We start from the raw sequence: 22,006 nt of genomic DNA on the forward strand, positions 1-22,006 counted from the left end.
TGGATCAACATTGTAAATGATAGTTTCATCCTTAACTATAACTGGTTCTTTAATCTCTTCTTTAATAGGGGGATGATATTTAAACCACTTCTCTTTAGGGAGATCAATATGAGTAGCAAATGATTCATAAAAATAAGCCACTATCTCAGAGTCAAGTCCATATTTAGTGCTAAACTTGTGAAAAACATTGGTATTCATAAAAGATTTAACACAATCAAACTCATGCTTAATACCCGACTATTAACCTTCGTCGAGTTCTCAATCTTCAGAGTTGCGTTTAATTCTTTCCAACAGATCCCACCTAAATTCAATAGTCTTCTTCATAAAAGAACCAGTACAAGAAGTATCGAGCATGGATTGATCATCACGAGAAAGTCGAGCATAAAAAATATGTATAATAATTTTTGTTGAGAGCTCATGGTTGGGGCATGAATATAACATTGACTTAAGCCTCCCCCAAGCTAGAGAGATACTTTCTCCTTCATGAGGCCAAAAATTATATATATAATTCCGATCACGATCAACTAGATGCATATGATAAATTTTTTGGGTGAAATTATAATTTCAATCGATTCCAATTCCAAGCTCCAATATCAAACACATAGCCTATACCATGTCAATGCTTTCCCCCCAAAGATAAAGGGAAAACCTTCTTCTTAACTTCATCTCTGGGTAAACCTGCAAGCTTAAACAATCCACAAATTTCATCCACATGTATCAAATCCATATCAGGATGCTTCGTTCCGTCTCCTGCATAAGGATTAGCTAGCAGTTGTTCTATCATACCCGAAGGAATTTCATAACCAATATTTTCAGTAGGTGCATTAGGTTGAGGGGCAACTCTTTGTGTTTCCGGTTGAGGTGAAGATACCCCGAACAAATCCCTCAAAGCATTGTTTTCCATAGTAACAAGTGACAGTAAATTTCAGCATGTAATATACATTTTTCCTTACCAATTCCACTTACCAAGAGCGCTTAACTCCCCGGAAACGATGCCAGAAAAGAGTCTTGATGACCCACAAGTATAGGGGATCAATTGTAGTCCTTTCGATTAGCAAGAGTGTCGAACCCAACGAGGAGCAGATGGAAGTGACAAGTTGTTTTCAGCAAGGTAATTTCTGCAAGCACTGAAATTGTCGGTAACAGGTAGTTTGATAGCAAGATAATTCATAATAGTTACAAGTAACAATAGTCAATAAGTGCAGCAAGGTATCCCAATCCTTTTTGTAGCAAAGGACAGGCCGGAACAGTCTCTGATAATAAGTAAAACATTCTCGAGGACACACGGGAATTTCATCTAGTCACTTTCATCACGTTGGTTTGATTTGCGTTCGCTACTTCGATAATTTGATATGTGGGTGGACCGTGCTTGGGCGCTGTTCTTAATTGAACAAGCCTCCCACTTATGATTAACCCTTCTCGCAAGCATACGCAACTACGAAAAAAGAATTAAGATAAAATCTAACCATAGCATTAAACATACGGATCCAAATCAGCCCCTTACGGAATAGCGCATAAACTAGGGTTTAAGCTGCTATCACTCTAGCAACCCATCATCTAATAACTACTCCACAATGTATTCTCCTAGGCCCAAAGATGGTGAAGTGTCATGTAGTCAACGCTCACATAACACCACTAAGGGAATCACAACAAACATATCAGCAAAATATCGAACAAATATCAAATTCGCATGATTAATTGCAACATGACTTCTCCCGTGTCCTCAAAAACAAAAGTAACTACTCACACAACATATTCATGCTCAAGATCAGACGAGTAATAAATACCATAATCGGTCTGAACATATAATCTTCCACCAAATGAACCAGCTAGCATCAACTACAAGATGTAATCAACACTACTTGTCACCCACAGGTACCAATCTGAGGTTTTGATACAAAGATTGAACACAAGATATGAACTAGGGTTTGAGATGAGATGGTGGTGTTGAAGGTGTTGATGAAGATTGGCCTCCCAAAGATAAGAGGGTTGTTGGTGATGACGATGGCTTCGATTTCCCCCTCCTGGAGGGAAGTTACCCCGGCGGAATCGCTCCACCCAAGGGCAAAAGTGCTCCTGCCCAAGTTCCGCTTCGAGACGGCGGCTCTCCATCCCAAAAGTCCTCTCCCTATTTTTTCTAGGTCAAAAGACCTTATGTACCAGAAGATGGACACCAGAGGTGGGACAGGGAGCCCACTACCCACCAGGGCGCGCTTGGAGGGGGTGGCGCGCCCTGGTACCTAGTGGGCACCTGGGTGGCCCCCTCTGGTATTTCTTTTCTCTGGTATTTTTTATATATTCCAAAATAATTCTCCTTAAAAGTTCAACTCATTTGGAGATGTACAGAATAGGTATCTCTGACATAGCTTTTTCAGGTCCAGAATTCCAGCTGCCGCTATTCTCCCTCTTTGTGTAAACCTTGCATATTATGAGAGAAAGGCATTAGAATTACTTCACAAAGTATTATATTGCATAAAAACACTATAAATAATAGTAGGAAAACAGATGCAAAATGGATGTATCAATCAACGTTTTAATAAATATCTTCAAGCTCAAGGTAGTGCACACCATGTTTCATGTCCCTACACCCATAGCAGAACGACACAGCTAAATGCAAACACCAACATATTGTGGAAACTGGACTCGTTCTTCTTGCCCATGGTTCCATCCCCGTTTGGTTTTGGGATGAGGCGTTCCTCACAGCTACCTTTCGTATTAATCGTCTACTGATACGTCTCCAATGTATCTATAATTTTTGATTGTTTCATGCTATAATATTATCAATCTTAGATACTTTTTATGCAATTTTATATTATATTTGGGAACTAACGTATTAACCCAGTGCCTAGTGCTACTTGTTGTTTTCTGCTTGTTTTTGGTTTTCCAGAAAATCTGTACCAAACGAAGTCCAAATGCTACGAAACTTTTTGATGATTCTTCTGGACGTCACAGACTCTAGAAGCTCCGAGAGGAGATTAGATGCGGAACAAGGAGATGACAAGGAAACATGGCACACCCAGGGGGGTAGGCGCGTCGTGTTACCTTGTGGGCCCCACGTGGCTCCGTCTGACCTAATTCCACTTCTATAAATTCTCAAATATTGGGAACCCCCCATAGAAGCCACCAAAATAATTTTTCTGCCGCCGCAAATCTCTACTCTTCCGTGTCAAATGCCTGAGGTCTTCAGGAGCAAGCAAGTTGGATGCACACCCACTTAGTTTTATTTTTGATCTTTCATAGACTTGTAGCTCTTAGTGCATCCGTTGCATGGCAATCCCTACTCCTTGCATTGACATCAATTGATGGGCATCTCCATAGCCCGTTGGTTAGCCTCGCCGATGTGAGACTTTCTCCTTTTTTGTCTGCTCCATATTAAACTCTACCACCGTACTCTCTTCTGCCCATAGTACTATATCCATGGCTTGCGCTCATGTATTGCGTGGGGGTTAAAAAAGCTAAAGTGCATTAAAAAGTATGAACCAATTTATCAGCTTGTCATCGGGGTTGTGCATGATAAATACTTTGTGTTAAGAAGATGGAGCATGATTTTGTAGGGATAGCGTTATTTAGCATTGATATCCTGAAAGGCATGATTGTTTGTTGGTACGCCTGAGTATTGATGTCTTTATGTCAAATTATAGACTAGTGCTTTGAATCATTCAGATCTAAATATTCATGCCGTAAAAGAAAGATTACATGATGAACATGTCAGGTAGCATTCCACATCAAAAATTATGTTTTATCATTTACCTACTCGAGGACGAGCAGGAATTAAGCTTGGGGATGCTTGATACGTCTCCAATGTATCTATAATTTCTGATTGTTCCATGCTATTCTAGTATCAATCTTGGATGTTTTATATGCAATTATATATCTGGGACTAATCTATTAACTTAGTGTGAAGTGCCAATTGCTGTTTTTTTTGCGTATTTTTGGTTTTCAAGGAAATCAGTACCAAACGAAGTCCAAATGCCACGAAACTTTTTGATGATTTTTTTCTGGACATAAGAGACCCTAGAAGCATCAAGAGGAGACCGAACGTGCAACGAGAAGGCGACAAGGCACCTGGGCGGGCCTAGGGGGGCAGGCGTGCCCAAGTGCCTGTGGGGCCCTCATGGCTCCAGCTGACCTAATTCCGCCTCTATAAATTCTCTAAAATTAGGAAACCAACAGAGAGGCACCCAAAATACTTTTTCCGCCACCGCTAGCCTCTGTTCTTGCGATATCCCATCTCGAGGCCTTTCCCGGTACTCTGCTGGAGGGGGAATCGATCACGAAGGGCCTCTACATCAACCTTGCCGCTCCTTCAATGTTGTGTGAGTAATTCATCACAGACCTACGGGTCCATAGCTAGTAGCTAGATGGCTTCTTCTCTCTCTCTCCGATCTTCAATACAATGTTCTCCTCAGAGATCTATTCATTGTAATCTTCTTTTGCAGTGTGTTTGTTGCAATCCGATGAATTGTGGGTTTATGCTCATATTATTCTTTGAAAGTAATTGAGTCTCTTCTGAACATTATTATGCATGATTGTTATAGTTTTGTATTTCTTTTCGATCTATCCGTTTGGTTTGGCCAACTAGATTGATTTATCTACATCGGGAGAGGTGCTTTGTAGTGGGTTCAATCTTCCGATGTCCTCACCCAGTGACAACAGGGGTAGCGGGGCACATATTGTATTGTTGCTAATAAGGGTAAAACGACGGGGTTTCATCATATTGCTTGGTTTTATTCTATCTACATTATGTCATCTTGTTTAAGGTGTTACTCAGTTTGTTATGAACTTAATATCCTAAATGCATGCTAGATAGCAGTCGATGGGTGGAGTAAAAGTAGTAGATGCAGGCAGGAGTCGGTCTATGTGTCACGAACGTAATGCCTATATACATGATCACTGCCATGAATATCATCATAACTATGCGCTTTTCTATCAGTTGCTGAACAGTAATTTGTCTACCCACCGTATGCTATTATTATAAGAGAGAAGCCTCTAGTGAAAACTATGGCCACCGGGTCTACTTTAATCATATTACTAAAACCAAAATTTCCTTGCTGCAATTTTACTTTGCAATTTATCTATCTATCACTATCAGATTTAATCCTTGCAAGTAACGAGTTCAAGGGGATTGACAACTCTCTTGCCCGCGTTGGGTGCAAGTATTTGCTCTTGTGTGTGCAGGTAGTGCTTACTAGGAATTTTTGTGGTTCTCCTCTTGGTTCGATAACCTTGGTTCTCGCTGAGGGAAATACTAGCGGCTACTATATTGCTTCACACTTCCTCTTTGGGGAAAATCCCAACGCAACTCACAAGTAGCAGAAAGAATTTCTGGCGCCGTTGCCGGGAGACATCATCAAATACCTATAGGTTCATTCACACAAATTATCATTTACTTGCTCTACTTTTTATTTTCCTTTTTTTTGCTTTTATAGTCTCATTACAAAATAAAATCAAAAACAAAATATCTATTTTATTTTGCTAGTTCGCTTTCTTGTTTGCTTTGCCACTATGTCTCAAGAAAATACTAAGATGTGTGACTTCTCGAATAGTATTAACAATGGTTTTATTAGTACTCCAATTGCTCCTCCCGCCACTACCGCGGAGTCATATGATATTAATGCTGCATTGCTAAATCTTATCATGACAGAACAATTTGCTGGAACTCCTAATGAAGATGCTGCATCCCATCTTAATACCTTCGTTGAATTATGTGATATGCAAAAGAAAAAAAGATGTTTATAATGATATTTTTAAGTTGAAATTATTTCCTTTCTCGCTAGGATATCGTGCTAAAACTTGGTTTTTATCGTTACCTCACAATAGTATTGATTCATGGGATAAATGTAAGGATGATTTTATTGCCAAGTATTTTCCTCCCGCTGAGATTATTTGTCTTAGAAATCAAATCATGAAATTTAAGCAACTTGATAAAGAACATGTTGCACAATCCTAGGAGAGAATGAAATTAATGATTATTTTTTCCCAATCATGGATTAAGATTATGGATGATAATACAAAAATTTTATGCGGGACTAAACTTTGTGTCGAGAAATCTTCTGGACTTTGCTGCGCATGGTACCTTTATGGGGATTACTTTGGGAGAGGCCACGAAGCTTCTCGACAATATGATGACAAATTATTCTCAATGGCACACCGAACGAGCTCCAACTAGTAAGAAGGTAAACTCTGTCGAAGAAGTTTCTACTTTGAGTGATAAAATGGATGCTCTTATGAATATGCTTACTAGTAAAAATACTCATGTTGATCCAAATGATGTTCCATTATCTACTTTGATTGAGCAAAATAATGATGCTATTGATGTGAATTTTATCGCTAGAAATAATTTCAACAACAATGCTTATGGAGGGAATTTCAATCCTAGACCGTATGCCGGTAATCCCTCTAATAATTATGATAATTCCTGTGGTAATTCATATAATAATAATAATCGGATGCCTACTTAACTTGAGAACAACATTAAGTAATTTATTAATTCTCAAAAGATTTTTAATGCCATGGTGGAACAAAAACTACATAAAGTTGACGATATGGCTAGAAACATGGATATAATTGCTCATGATGTGGGCACTCTTAAAATTAAAAAATTTCCACCGAAGCGTGATATTACCGAATCTCTAAATTCTATCCAAGTCTCCATGAATGAAAGCAGACAAATAATCGCTAGGATAAGAGCTAAGCGAGAATTTCTAGAAAAAGCAATTCCACCCGGTTTTCATCATAATCATGATGAAGATATTAAAATGATTGGCGTGACACCTATTGAAAATTTGCTTAGTAATATAAAACTTGATGAAAAAGGGACTGGAGTTGAGTCAACTTTAGCTAGAAGGCGCCCAATTGTTCAAAGGGGATGATCTTAATGATAAAAACAATAAAAGTGGGTTTGAAGAGGTCAAGACTTTAAATAGTGATGTGCCCAGTACTTTGGATTACAAGGACTTTAATGATGATAATTGCTATTTGATTGAATGTATTTCCTTGTTGCAATCCATGATGAACTCACCTAATGATTACAAACAAAATAAAGCTTTCACTAAACATGTTGTAGAAGCTATGATTAAAGCTCATGAAGAAAAATAGAATTGGAGGTATCTATACTTAGAAAATTACATAATGAATGGAACCTACTATTGAAGTTATGATTAAATATGATGAATGTAATGCTTTGTGTGATCTAGGTGCTAGCGTCTCTATTATACCAAAATCTTTATTTGACGTGCTAGGTCCCGTCGATATGGATGAATTTTCCCTTAATTTACATTTAGTGGATTCGACTATTAAGAAACCATTGGGTAGTATAAATGATGTTCTTATACTTGCTAATAGAAATTACATGCCCGTAGATTTTATTGTGATAGATATTTAACGCAATCTGTCTTGTCCTATAATACTTGGTAGGCCTTTCCTACGAACCATAGGTGCCATTATTGACATGAAAGAAGGAAATACAATGTTCCAATTTCCACTAAAGAAAGGGATGGAACACTTCCCAAGGAACATAAGTAAACCACCATATGAATCTGTTATGAAAGACACCTACGGAATTGCTTTGAAAGATGATAATACTTGAAACAATGCATTATGCCTTGCTAGGGGCATAAAACAATAGCGCTTGTTGGGAGGCAACCCAATGGTTATCTTAAATTTTTTGCTTTTTATTTCCATTTTATGTGATGAAATGATTATTGCTACTATAATGATTATGTTTTTATCTTTTATTTAGTGTTTGTGTCAAGTAAAGCCTTTGGGATGATTTGGTTGATAGTTTACTTGATTGTGTGGAAAAACAGAAACTTTTGCGCCTAGTGGTGGAATTTTCATGATTTACTGGAACATGATAAAATTATGATATTCTTACACATGATTTATATGCAAATTGCCCAGGTTTTCCTAATTATTTTGGAGTTACAGAAGTATAGTTTTTGTTCAGATCATTACAGACTATTCCATTTAGACAGATTATGTTTTTTATTACATAGTGTGCTTATTTTAATGATGCTATGGATTATAATGGGGGGATAAGTCAGGGATAAATTACAATACATGAGGTATTATGCAATAATAGTTATGAATGAATTCACAACAGTACCTAAAGCTTATCACTTTTCTATTATACTAATGGATCTCACGAAGTTTCCGTTGAGTTTTGTGTGCTGAAGTTTCCATGTTCTGGGTGAGATCACGATGAAGGAATCAGGAGCGGCAAGACCCAAATATTGGGGATGCCCAAGGCACCCCAAGGTAATATTCAAGGAAGATCCAAGTGTCTAAGCTTGGGGATGCCCCGGATGGCATCTCCTCTTTCGTCTACAATTCATCGGTATGTCACTTGGAGCTATATTTTTCTTCATCACATGATATGAGTTTTGCTTGGAGCGTCTCGTGCCATGGTTTTATTTTTTTGCTTATTAGTTTGCCACAATCATTTTTCGCCGGACACACCTTTTGAGAGAGTGATGACTCACAAGTATAGGGGATCAATCATAGTCCTTTCGATAAGTAATAGTGTCAAACCCAACGAGGAGCAAAAGGAAATGACAAGCGGTTTTCGGCAAGGTATTTTCTACAAGCATTGAATTTATCGGTAACTGATAGTTTGATAGCAAAATAATTCGTAACAAGTGACAATTAGAAATAGTTACAAAGGTGCAGCAAGGTAGCCCTATCCTTTTTATAGCAAAGGACAGGCCAAAACTTTCTCTTATAGCAAGCAAAGCGTTCTTGAGGACACATGGGAATTCATCTAGTCACTTTCATCATGTTTGTTTGATTCACATCCGCTACTTTGATAATTTGATATGTGGGTGGACTAGTGGTTGGGTGTTGTTCTTACTTGAACAAGCCTCCCACTTATTATTACCCCCTCTCGCAAGCATCCGCAACTACGAAAGAAGAGTTAAGATACATCTAACCATAGCATGAAACATATGGATCCAAATCAGCCCCTTATGGAATATCACATAAATTAGGGTTTAATCTTCTGTCACTCTAGCAACACATCATCTAATTACTACTCCACAATGCTTGAAATGTCATGCAGTCGATGTTCACACGACACCACTAAAGGAAGCAACAACATACATATCATCAAAATATCAAACGAATACCAAATTTAGATGATTACTTCCACCAAATAAGAGAGGTATTGAATATCATTAAGGATCTGAACATATAGTCTTCCACCAAATAAACCAATTAGCATCACCGACAAAATTTAATCAACACTACTAGCAACCCACAGGTACCAATCTAAGGTTTCAAGACAAAGATTGAATATAAGAGATGAACTAGGGTTTGAGATGAGATGGTGCTGGTGAAGATGTTGATGAACATTGGTCCTCCCATGATGAGAGGATCATTGGTGTTGTCGATGGCTTCCCACTCTCGGATGGAAGTTTCCATGGTAGAATCGCTCCACCGGGGAGCAAAAGTGCTCCTGCCTAAGTTCCGCCTCGAGACGGCGGCGCTTCGTCCAGAAACCTTCCTCTTGATTTTTGCTAGGTCAAATGGCACCATATAGAAGAAGATGGGATTTGGAGGCCTGCCAGGGGCCCCACAAGCTCGGGGGGCGCGCCCCCAGGCTTGTGGCTGCCTGGTGGGTCCCCCTCTAGTAAATCTTCTGCGATTATTTTTTATATATTTCAAAATAAATCTCCATAAATTTCAGGTCATTTGGACTTGTGTAGAATAGGTATCTCTGATGTAGCCCTTTCCGTTTGAGAATTCCAGCTGCCGACAATATTCCTCTCCATGTGAAACTTGCAAAATAAGAGAGAAAAGGCATAATAATTGTATCATAAAGTGAAATAAAAATCCAAAACACAATAAATAACAGTAGGAAAACATGATGCAAAATGGACATATCAACTCCCACATGCTTAGACCTCGCTTGTCCTCAAGCGAAAGCCGATATTGATAATCATGACCACATGCTTAGAGACAGGTGTCAATAAAAACAAAATAAGGACATGAAAGCATCATGATCATTATTATAACAACGATATATCATCATAAAACTTCTCATGCTAAAGTAACAATTCATTCACAAACTATACTATGAGACACAAAGTTCATTGGAAAATAACAAACTATTGTCTGAGTCATTGAAATAATCACAATCCATCATATTTTCAGAAAGAGTCTATGTAAGAGCTTTGTCTAGCAATTCACACACTCAACTATCCTTTAGTCTTCTATGATTGGTGACACTCAAGGGATATTTATAGAGCAAAAGTTTCAGTTAGACACATAGAAAGATAGGGGCTTATGGTTTCGCCTCCCAACTTATTTACCTCAAGGATAATGTCAACAATAATAACTCATGATCACACACACACACACGCACACACACACACGCACACACACACACATTGATTTATCCACCGCATGATGCTTGCCACTAAAGAGTACATAGAGCGGAATAGGGATGCATATTATTGACTCTTGCATAAAAATAAATACATGAAAGTAAAAGATAGGACCTTCGCAGAGGGCAGCAGAGGCTGTCATGTGCTTTTTGTTTTTGGATGTGCAAGCTATTTATGTAAAGGAACATCACTTTATCTTGCCCCTTGTGATAGAAACCTTTATTATGCAGTCTGTTCCTTTTATTTCTTCACCATCACAAGTTTGTACAAAGCTTATTTTCCCGTACAATAAAAGATCATACATATTTAGGAGCAATTTTTATTGCTTTATGCACAGATAAGAACTTACTTGAAGGATCTTATTCAATCCATAGGTAGATATTGTGGACTCTCATGACATGAAACTGGGTTTAAGGGTTTTGGATGCACAAGTAGTATCTCTACTTAGTGAGAATTTTGGCTAGCAAAAGATCTTAGACAAGCACCACATGTTAGAGGATCCATGACAATATAACTTCTATGTGAATATGAGAACTCATAACTCATTACCTTGTCTTGCTTGTCCAATGTCAACTAATTGATATAGAATATTTGATGGGGGCTCACAATCATAAAAGATGTCCAAGATATATTTATATATGAGAACTCTCTTCCTTCATTACTTTTTCATGGATTGCATCAATGACCAATGATATGTTTGTCAACTTCCAACAAATTTTATCAACTATACTTCTTTTACGTGAAGTCATTACCCCCCATGGGATTAGCATATGATATTTTCATTATTTTTATATTTATGTTTCATTGCTAAGATTGAAACAAGAAAACGAAGCAAAACTCGAAAACTACTCTTTATTATATAACACTCACACGATTACATAGATAGATAGATCACGAAACAAGCACTTGAAAATAGATTAAACTAAAATTTTATTCTTCTAAATCACGAAATAACCAAGGATCGAACTAAGATAGTTAATGATGATAAAAGTTATGGTGATACGATACGAGGGCAACTCCCCCAAGCTTGGCACAAGCCAAGGGTGGTGCCCATACCTGTGTAGTCAAGTCTCCTTCTTCGGTGATGGTGGTGATGGTGAAGTGGTGGGGTTGTCCTTCATCCTTCGTTTAAGAATACAAATTTCCTCCCTCAACTTGCTGACCTCCTGCTCGAGCTCTAATAGCCTTTCACACAATATGTTCCTATTTTGCTGTAGAAGACGAAAAAGGATAAATTGAAACTTAGATTCATTTACTGTGTTTGAGAGGCTCGACTTCTCGAATTCCACATGCATATGTCCTAGTTGAGGCAGAGGGGCTTCATTTTCTTCTTAAATCGTGTCTCCCATTCCCTTCAAATCTACATCTCGCTCTTCCTCCATGGACAAGCCATAAGGATCCATATCTCCATAGATCCTTGGGTTTGTAATATAGTGGGAAACATAGCTCTCTTCGTCCGAGTCTTGGGACGACGTATTGTCGGATCTGCTAGAAAAACAACACGAAACAAGAAAAAAGGAGAATCTTGCGATGCGGTGGTCAAAGCAGCAAGAAGCATATATAATGAATTTTTTTCATGCAGGATGGAAGAAAAATGGATTCGAGAAAGTCCACGAGGGTGCCACAAGCCTGGAAGGCGCACCCAGGGGGTAGGGCGCCCCCTGGACTTGTTTCCCCACATTCACTTTCAGACTGTTTATTATTTTCCTAATTTTTAAATATTCCGAAATGAACAAAAAGTACTTCTATGGAACTTTTGGAGTCGGTTTACTTACCGTACCAGATACCTACTCCTTTTCAGGATTCTAGAGCATTCCAGAATGTCTCTCTTATGTGCTCCTTCAGTGTCATTAATTGAATAAGGTTAGTTTCAACATTAATGGGCGTACCTGAGATATAATGTTTAATTCTTTGTCCATTAACCATCCTCAGATTAGTGCCTTCGGCATTGTTTATCTTGATAGCTCCGAAGCGATAAACTTCTTCGACAATATATGGTCCTTCCCATTTAGAGAGAAGCTTTCCTGCAAAGAATCTTAAACGAGAATTGTATAATAAATCTTGATCACCTACTTCGAGTTCCCATTTTTGAATTCTTTTATCATGCCATCTTTTAACCTTTTCTTTAAACATCTTAGCATTTTCATAAGCTTGTGTCCTCCATTCATCTAGATAACTAATATCGAATAACCTCTTTTCACCGGCAAGTTTGAAATCATAATTAAGTTCTTTAATTGCCCAATAAGCTTTATGTTCTAAATCAAGAGGTAAATTACATGCTTTTCCATAGACCATTTTATAAGGGGACATACCCATAGGATTTTTATAAGCATTTCTGTATGCCCACAATGCATCATCAAGTTTCTTAGACAAATTCTTTCTAGATCTATTAACAATCTTTTGCAAAATAACTTTATTTCTCTATTACTCAATTCAACTTGACCACTAGACTGAGGGGGATAAGGTGATGCCATTATATGATTAACATCATATTTAGCAAGAAGGTTACAGAATGCACCATGAATAAAATGTGAACCACCATCAGTCATTAAATATCTAGGGACTCCAAACCTCGGGAAAATAACTTCTTAAAGCATTTTAATTTTCACGGGAAAACCACAGCCACCTATGGGACCAGAGGGCCCCTTGCTGGTTCGGCAGGGGGGCGTCGCGTCACACAAAGAGTAGACGAGCGTGGGGCAGCACGGAAGAGATCACGCAGGCAATTTTACCCAGGTTCGTGCCGCCGTGAGGCATAAAACCCTACTCCTGCTTTGGTGGATTGATGGTGGAAAGGTGGTGGTGGAGCGTAGTACACTTGCCCGGCAGGGCGGCAGTGGCTACGCGCATATGGGGGTGTGAGTTATCCAACCTTCTAACCCTTTCTACGGTTGCCATGGGCCTCCTTTTATGGATTAAGGGGTTACCACAATGGCAAAGTAGTCATTATGCACAGGTAAGATAGCAAATAGTGCTATCATACCTAACTCTGCAGGCTGATAGGGCGCATTAAATGCACCGCTCAACGTCACATCATCGGTTGCCCGACAAGCCTTGCCTGGTTATCTTGCCAGCTCCATGCCTGCTCGCTTGACACGTCGCTGGACGGGTGTCATCTGTAGGCATTTTATGTAGAAAGAGGCCGCCATGTGGCGAATGGCTGCCACTTAGTCACTTTGCGGCTTGACACCTCACTGATTGACGACGTGGGTTGTGGCGGAGTAGTTGGTGAGGTGGTTTTGCCCCTCGTGAGTCCCGGCAGGCCCTGTCGGGACGCCTTGGTCGTCTACTTCTGGGGGTGGTCCCACCCTTGTCGAGCTTGCCTGCCCGGCAAGGGAGGCTTTTCTCCTGGTGGCATCTTGTTCTTCTGGCTTGATCTTGGTCCTCTCGATCTGCATGCTGGTCCTTCGGTGCTCTTGGTCCCTTGTACTTTGACTTGGGTGGGTGGCTTAACCTTGTTCCCGTGCCTGTCCACAGTCTGGGCAACAGATCCAGGGTTTGTTGCACCGACAGAAGCCCCCGGGCCTACCCCGAACACGCTGTCGAGCGTCATCGGGGTAGGGCCTAACAAGTGCACAGGTGGGGCTGTTGAAGAGGCTGGCCTCTTGATGTCTACTTTGCTTCTTCATTAATCTTGATTCTTGGCCAATTTCCAATTTCCCCGCGCGTCGTGCGCAATGTGGTGGAAGAACTTTGATCGTGGCCCGCGGAGTCTCCTCGCTCCATGATCACGAGGCGAAAACTGCCATCCCACTCGCCTCCCGCTTCGCACACACCTGCCACGTGTTCTGCATGCATAGGGTGTGGTAGGTGGTGGATGCGTAGGGCACGGGGAGGAGCGCCATGGCCGAAAACCGGACGCCGATGGTTGGAGCAGAGGGTCGGCCTTGATTCTTAGAGCCATAGAGGGTGCGGAGAGGCTGCATTGGAGGAGTGGGGCGGCCATTTCCTGTGCGAGGGGCCAGCCCCTTGCCTCGCCTCCTATAAAAAGGGCAGGGGCAATGCCTCTCTACACACACTTCTTCTTCTTCTATTCCGTGATCCTTCCCTTCCGGTCATGGTGGGAGGGCGAGGGCGCGGCGTGTCCCAGCGGCGGCGACGAGGGCTTCTACTCGATAGCGTGTCCCTCCTACTTTGGATCCTACGGTGATGGATCCCACCGTGAGAGGAGGAGGGAGGGGGCTAGGCCGAGGTCGCTATGGCGCCCGGGGAAGAGGAAGGCGGGGTGGCGCCTTGGCCGCGCCCCCACCAGCGGCCCCTCCCCCGGTGGAAGGCCATGTCGGGGACCAACCTTGGGAGTTCATCATCAGGCTGTACAAGCTCCCGCGTGGTCATCTTCGCCTCCCAACTCCCTTTGCGCGGGAGATTGAGCTCGAACAACCACGCGGTCTGAGGTTGCACATGAGGGGTTGTGGGAACGGCAACATGTGGGTTGATGTTGTCTTCCCATCCCCTCACGTGATGTACCTCTGCCGTGGTTGGAAGACTTTCACTCGTGCCCACGGCTTCTCGGAGGGGCACGTTCTCCAGTTCAAATTAATGGAGAGCGGCCTGCTCTCCATCAAGATCTTCGGGCGCTTGGGAGGTCGCTTAGGGTGCTGCGCGGAGAGCTCTACCGACGACGAAAACTCCTCCTCGAGCGAAAGCGACGAGGAGGACAGTGACGGCGATGACGACGGCTGCGGGTGGGAGGGCGACGACTCTGACTTCGGCTGATCGCCGCCCACACCATCTTCATCAGGCGGCAACACCGTCATATGCATCCACATCTCCTTCCCGGCAATGCGATTTGCCAGGGAGTTGGATGCAGAGGTGGGGATGGTGCTCCCGGGCTCCTCCAGCAGCCTTCCAGCTGGACCCTGGCAGGCTTCCTCTTGGGATGCAGCTACGTTAGCCCTGCCGCGCCCTACTGGCCCTGGTGGCGGTGGTCGACGGGTCGCCTCCGCCGTGCTCTCCATCGATGCGTTCCCCGGTGCTCCCGCTCCCGCCGGGCTACCTCTCCTGGAGCCCGAGGGGGGCGGGTTGGGCTCCTTCCCATGCGCTCCTTTTTCCCTCCTCGCCTTCGACGGCCGTGCCTAGGAGGAGAGGGACAAAAAATGGCATTACGGGGCACTTATCTTTTTTCAATCTTAAATCTGTAGGCACTTGCCAAATTTTAATTCAAATAATGTAACCTCTCAAGTCCATGTTTGTGTCCTGTAATGCTTGTACTTGTATCAGCATATTAATGAAAAAGATGAACCTTCCCGGGAACAAGTATGTATATGTCTATGCAGAGGTGGGATGCATCTTTAGTGTAAATAAACGAGTTTTTCCTGGCAGGCTATCCTGCTGGCGCCCTTTTACTTGCCGGATAATGCGTCTACCTGGCAAAGGTAAAAGGGACTAGCCCCCCCCCCCCCAACTTCCTTTTACCAAAGGCCACTGCGACCATCCTGACCGAAGCATCGTTCGAGTCAAGGATGGGAGCACCTAAGTTTCAAAAGAGCGGCGAGGTCTCCTTATGCACAAGTTATAGCTTACAGAACACTAATGGACAGGAGGTAGAACTTATCTGTTTGGCTTGTCGGGGATCGCAGTGCCGGGGCATCTTCTCAACTCCTTGTTGAAGCCAAGTTCACGGCAGGAACCTGGAGCTTCATGCAGATGAGAATGAATCCAGGATGCGATCCTATCTATATGCATATGCAAATGCTTATGAAATGCTTATGCAGTGATCTGGGAATGCTCATGCATGCATGCAACTTGGTCGGGGCCCCCCAGCGCTTCTTTATTTTCTCTTGTGCAGGGTCATCGCCCTGTCTTTGTACAAGGGGTTACATGCAGCTGAGGCAAGGCCTGTACAAAAGGGTGGCTGCTGGGCAGTGCTCGACAGCTGTGCCTTATGGGTAGAACTTGCGGAGATCCTCAATATTCCATGAGTCTTGCAATTGAATGCCATCTCCGGTCTCCACACGGACTGCACCAGGTCTGGTGACTCGTACTACCTGGTAAGGGCCTTCCCACTTCGGTGACAACTTGTTTGTACCCTTGGCGGACTGAACGCTCCTAAGGACAAGGTCACCTTCCTCAAAACTCCGGGCGTGAACCCTGTGGCTATGATAGTGATGCAGGGCTTGCTGATAGCGTGCAACATGCGTAGCATCCCGGAGACGGTTCTGCTCGAGTAGCACAGCGTTGTCACGCCAGTGCTGATCTTGCACTACTTCATCATAGGCAAGCACTCGAGGCGACCCGTAAATGAGTTCCGTGGGGATAACTGCTTCTACCCCGTAAACCAGGGAGAAGGGAGTCTGCCGGTAGCTCGGTTTGGTGTCGTTCTGAGGGACCAGAGAACTACCGGTAGCTCCTCGATCCATCGCCTGCCGTGCTTCCACAGCGTATCAAAGGTTCTTGTGTTGAGTCCCCGCAACACTTCCGTGTTCATCCTCTCAACTTGTCCATTGCTCCGGGGGTGTGCCACAGAGGCAAATGAGATCTTGCATCCGAGGGCATGAACATATTGCATGAAGGCGCAGCTCGTGAATTGGGTGCCGTTGTCGGAAATGATCCTTGCCGGAACTCCAAAACGACACATCAATTCTTTCAAGAACTTGATAGCTGACTGAGCAGTCACCTTTCTCACGGCAGTCGCTTCCGGCCACCTTGTAAACTTGCCAATGGCAATGAACAAGAATTCAAAGCCCCCGATTGCTCAGGGGAAGGGGCCGAGGATATCGAGCCCCCAGATCGAAAATGGCCATGATAGAGGGATTGTCTAAAGAGCTTAGGCAGGCAGGTGGGTTTTCTTGGAATGGAACTGGCAGGCTTCACACTTGGTGACTAGCTCAACCGCATCTTGGAGGGCTGTGGGCCAATAGAATCCTTGTTAGAATGCTTTCCCAACTAATGCCCTTGATCCAATTTGGGAGCCGCACATGCCTTTGTGTATCTCAGCCAGCAGTTCCTTTCCTTCTTCCTGACAGACACACTTAAATTTCACACCGTTGGGCCTCCTTCTGTACAGAGTGTCATCGACAAACTGATACATACTGGCCCTCCGGGCTACTCTTTCAGCTTCATCTTGGTTGCCGGGAAGCTGCCGATTTGGAGGAAGTGGACAATCACTACTGCAGGTTGCTGCTAACGCGACACTATGATCAGAGACCCTTTGACGAAACTGTGTGCGATGCCATAATCCCAAACGGTGGTGTAAAATAACCGTCAAAAAAGGTGCAAAACGTTTGCGATGGAGGATGCATCAAACACGGTTCAGATTTTAGTTGCGTGTGCGATGCAGGGCATACTGTTCAGCTCAATGAACTGTTTGCGATGAGGAGGAACAAAAGAAACAGGCAGCCAGATGAAGGTGTGTGCGATGTACAACATACAGTTCACTCGAATGAACTGTTTGTGATTAGGCAACACAAAAGAAACGGTCAGCCCGATCAAGGTGTGTGCGATGTACAGCATACGTTTCACTCGGATGAACTGTTTGTGATAGGCAAGAGAACATAAACGGTTCAATATGACAAGATGTGTGTGATACGCGGCAAACAGGTCTGTAATAAGAAATGTGTGCGAAGACCGGTAATAACACATACGATTTCTTCTAATAAGACGTATGTGATATGCTCTGTCTACACAACATCTATTGGCCATTGTGGGACGGGCGGTCATCCGGATACGCCATAAGGATGCGAAGAGGCATTCCTATTAGCAAGGACTAGCTGTTCCACCAGTAGCTCATGTAAGAAAACTATCAAGTTAAGTGTGCTCAGGCTGGAGCAGCCATCAGATGGGTGACTGGATGGGAAGTTGTGTTGATGTTAAATTAACTGATAGGATGGGTAATTTTGGTCAAATGACCGAAATGACCCATTCCCTCAGCTAATTTAAACTCGAGGTCCTTGTTTTTTTATTTTTTAACACATGTTAAAGAAGGTCTACCGCATTACTTTTTGACAATGTGCGATACGTGGCATATAGTTGATCCTTCTGACCTGTTTGTGATGGAATAGGCCGTGTGTGTTGTGGGCAAACGCTTCCTAGTATTCAACAGTTTGGGATTGATGAATTCATCACCGACGGGTTCCCTAGTGTGGTCCGTGTTCATCTGATCATCATCTACTTCTTGTGCTAGCTAGATGTTCCTTCTATGCTAAGTTTCCATTAATTGATGGCATTTTAGGAACACGCCACCGTTTCCCGCCATTTCCTCACCTGTTTCTCACCACCTTTCTATATTGCGCATAGGCGGCGCGCGACGCATGGAGGCGACAAGCGCGGCCTGTAGCACATCCACCTTTTCCAAGCATGCCAACCCATCAAAGCGCCGCCTCTGCCATCAACCTCATCGACGAGGAAAACGAGCAGGCGCCACGGCCTGTCGAGGCCGAGGCGCTCCCCGGCAACGCGATGGACGACGTCGTGATGCGCGTCATCGCCAGGATTGAGTAGACCTTTGGCGCGTGGCGCTTGAGCGCCGCGGATCAAGATAGGCATGTCAGCGCTGATAGGCTGCAGCTCGCCGCACAACATGATCGATGGCGCGCTGCAGAGCAAGCTAGGCGCGTCCATGCCGATAGGCTGTGGCTCGCTGCACGGTGAGACCGTTGGAGCGCCGCAGAGCGAGAGGCGCGGCGCGCCGCACAACAAGAGCGGATCCATCGGCGCTTGCCTGCTGTCGACACGGCATCGCAGCTGGGTACACACCCCGTCAGTACCCCCATTCCTCGCCAGGAGTGGGCAGAGGCCCTCAGCGCCGTACTTGCACCAGAGGCTGCCCGCGCCGTACTTGCACCGGACGCCCGCCGCGCCGTTCGCCTTGTCCGCGGCCCGTTGGATGCCAATGCGCTGGTCCGCAGGCTCGACCGCCTCCTTGGCCCAGGTGTCCACCTGGGCGCAGTAGAGGAACATGGCCATCACATCCTCGAGCTAGTGATCTCCAATGAAATAGCCAACTTGGAGCTCGAGAGCGCGCTCCAGATGTACCGCGAGCGTGTCGACCGCTTGGATGAACGCCTGCACGAGTTCAGGAAGAGCCAAGAGCTACCCTAGGCGAGGGCTGCTGGTCATGGTCTCATGGACGTGTTGTATTTTGAAAAGTCGTTTCGACTTGGATAGCTATGTATTCACAACAATCATAGTATTGCTTTGTTTATTGCTCTGTTTCAATGTGTGTACTCTGTTTTCCATTCTTATATGTTCTGTTTCAATGTGTGTATATACGCTTTCCATTCTGTATATGTGGATGATAACAGCTAGATTCAAATTAGTATACAAAAACAGATAGAAAATGTAATTCATAATATATATATATATATATATATATATATATTAATTGTTCATTAGTTCATCACAGAATATATATATATATATATACATATATATATAATATCACCACATATACGTGATGATACTTAACTACTAGGTACAATGCATAAAATTAAAAATGAGCAATACTAAAACTAATAATCCCTCCTGGGGCCAGTATTCCGGCAGCCCTTCGCCAGCAGCTCCCTGGTGCGCGGCGTCTTCCCAGTGTGGAGGCAGTACTCCGACTCCTCCACCTCGCAGCGCTTGACGTACCGATCTGCCTCTTGCTGGCGGACGCGCGCGACCGGTCTTGCCATTTTGTTGGGCCCCACCGGAGCTCCTCGTCGGTGGCACACTGGAGCTTATTGGCCCACCTCCACGCAGCGAAGAGGCGCCAGCGCTTATGACCTTCCTCGCGAAGTACCCGTCTTCGTACACCTCCTCGGCACGACGACGCGCCTGTCCCCAAAGCTCCGCCGCCTCCTTTTTCCAGGCGGCATCACGGGCTTCACAGGCCGCCTGGTACCTGGCTTCCTCCTCCACCATCTCCTTCTTTAATGCCACTTGCCAGGCTTTCTCAGCCGGCGGCAGCGACTTCCACAGACAAAGATTGTACTGGCCCCAAAACCAATCCAAAGTTGGGGGTCCGACGCAACCTCGTCAGGCGGCGCGTAGGGGTCCTCGTCGCTGCTAATCGAGTGAGCGTCCTCGGGGGGCGGCGACTCCTCGTCGGCGCGTCGGCAGACCGGAGGCGCCATGGCAGAGATTTGAGAGAGAGAGAGGGCGAGCGAGGGGAGGATGTAGATGAGAATGCAGGCGGGACGATGTGAGCAAGGTAGTGTTTATTGGCGCCCGGAATCTAGATCGACGGGGACAGTACACACGCCGGTCGCTGGAATTTACGAGTACTGTAGTTTGAATTACACACGATTCCCGCAGCAAAATCCGTGTGTGAACATAATAGCTGACGGTTTCCAATACAGAACCGTGTCTGATTAATGATCCCCGCCAATCACCTACCAAACCTTGAGCCGCAAGATAGAGTGCCAATAGTGTGGGGGCCGGTTGTCTTGCCAGATCTTTACATTTTCTGAACACCAGATATTTACATCGTCTGATGATTTTTTAACTCGCATACAAGTACACAAAAATATGATTTTTCAAACCGTTTTGGTTAGGCGTTGCATGTAGATGTAGTTCAAATTTGAATTACGGTCATTAAATGGTTAGAAAATCACTTAAATGTCTTTAAAAGGTCAAATGACCCGTGAAATTTTCCAAATTTTCACATGACAGTCGTATTAGTGCACGTTACACGTAGGAAAAAAATTTGAAGGCCGTAAGAGGAAGCTATCTCCCGTTCGTCATCAAACATGCATTGTTCCCTCTCGGTACCACAAACCTTCTAGCGAGTTGCTCCGGTTCGTGAGGGGTGTTTGTCCAAACATTTGTCAAACATGCCAATTTCTTTACCACATCATCTTGGTGGCATGACATTACATCAACCAAGGTTTCATGTTTTTCTGATCATTTTTTTGGAATTAAAATGCCATGTCACTCCATGCATACGTATGCATGTGTCCATGTCGTGAGACCAATATGTTTGAAAATTCCTTCTAATTTACTGCACATGGAATTAACTCGCACACAAGTACACATATATGATTTTTCAAACCGTTTTGGTTAGGCGTTGCATGTAGATGTCATTCAAATTTGAATTACGGTCATTAAATGGTTAGAAAAATCACTTAAATATCTTTAAAAGGTCAAATGACCCCTAGAATTTTCCAAAATTTCACATTACAGTTGTAGTAGTGCACGTTAGACGTATAAAAAATTTGAAGGCCGGAGGAGGAAGCTATCTCCCATTCGTCATCAAACATGCATTGTTCCCTCTCGGAACCACGAACCTTCTAGCGAGTTGCTCCGGTTTGTGAGGGGTGTGTGTCGAAACTTTCGTCAAACATGCCAATTTCTTTACCACATCATCTTGGTGGCATGACATTACATCAACCAAGGTTTCACGTGTTTCTGATTTTTTTTGGAATTAAAAGGCCATGTCACTCCATGCATACGTATGCATGCATGTGCCCATGTCGTGAGACAAATATGTTTGAAAATTCCTTCTAGTTTACTGCACATGGAATTAACTCACACACAAGTACAAAAATATGATTTTTCAAACTGTTTTGGTTAGGCGTTGCATGTAGATGTAGTTCAAATTTGAATTATGGTCATTAAATGGCTAGAAAATCACTTAAATGTCTTTAAAAGGTCAAATGACCCCTAGAATTTTGAAAAATTTCACATTACAGTTGTAGTAG

Source organism: Aegilops tauschii, chromosome 7 (assembly GCF_002575655.3).
Source record: "Aegilops tauschii subsp. strangulata cultivar AL8/78 chromosome 7, Aet v6.0, whole genome shotgun sequence".
NCBI lineage: Eukaryota > Viridiplantae > Streptophyta > Magnoliopsida > Poales > Poaceae > Aegilops > Aegilops tauschii.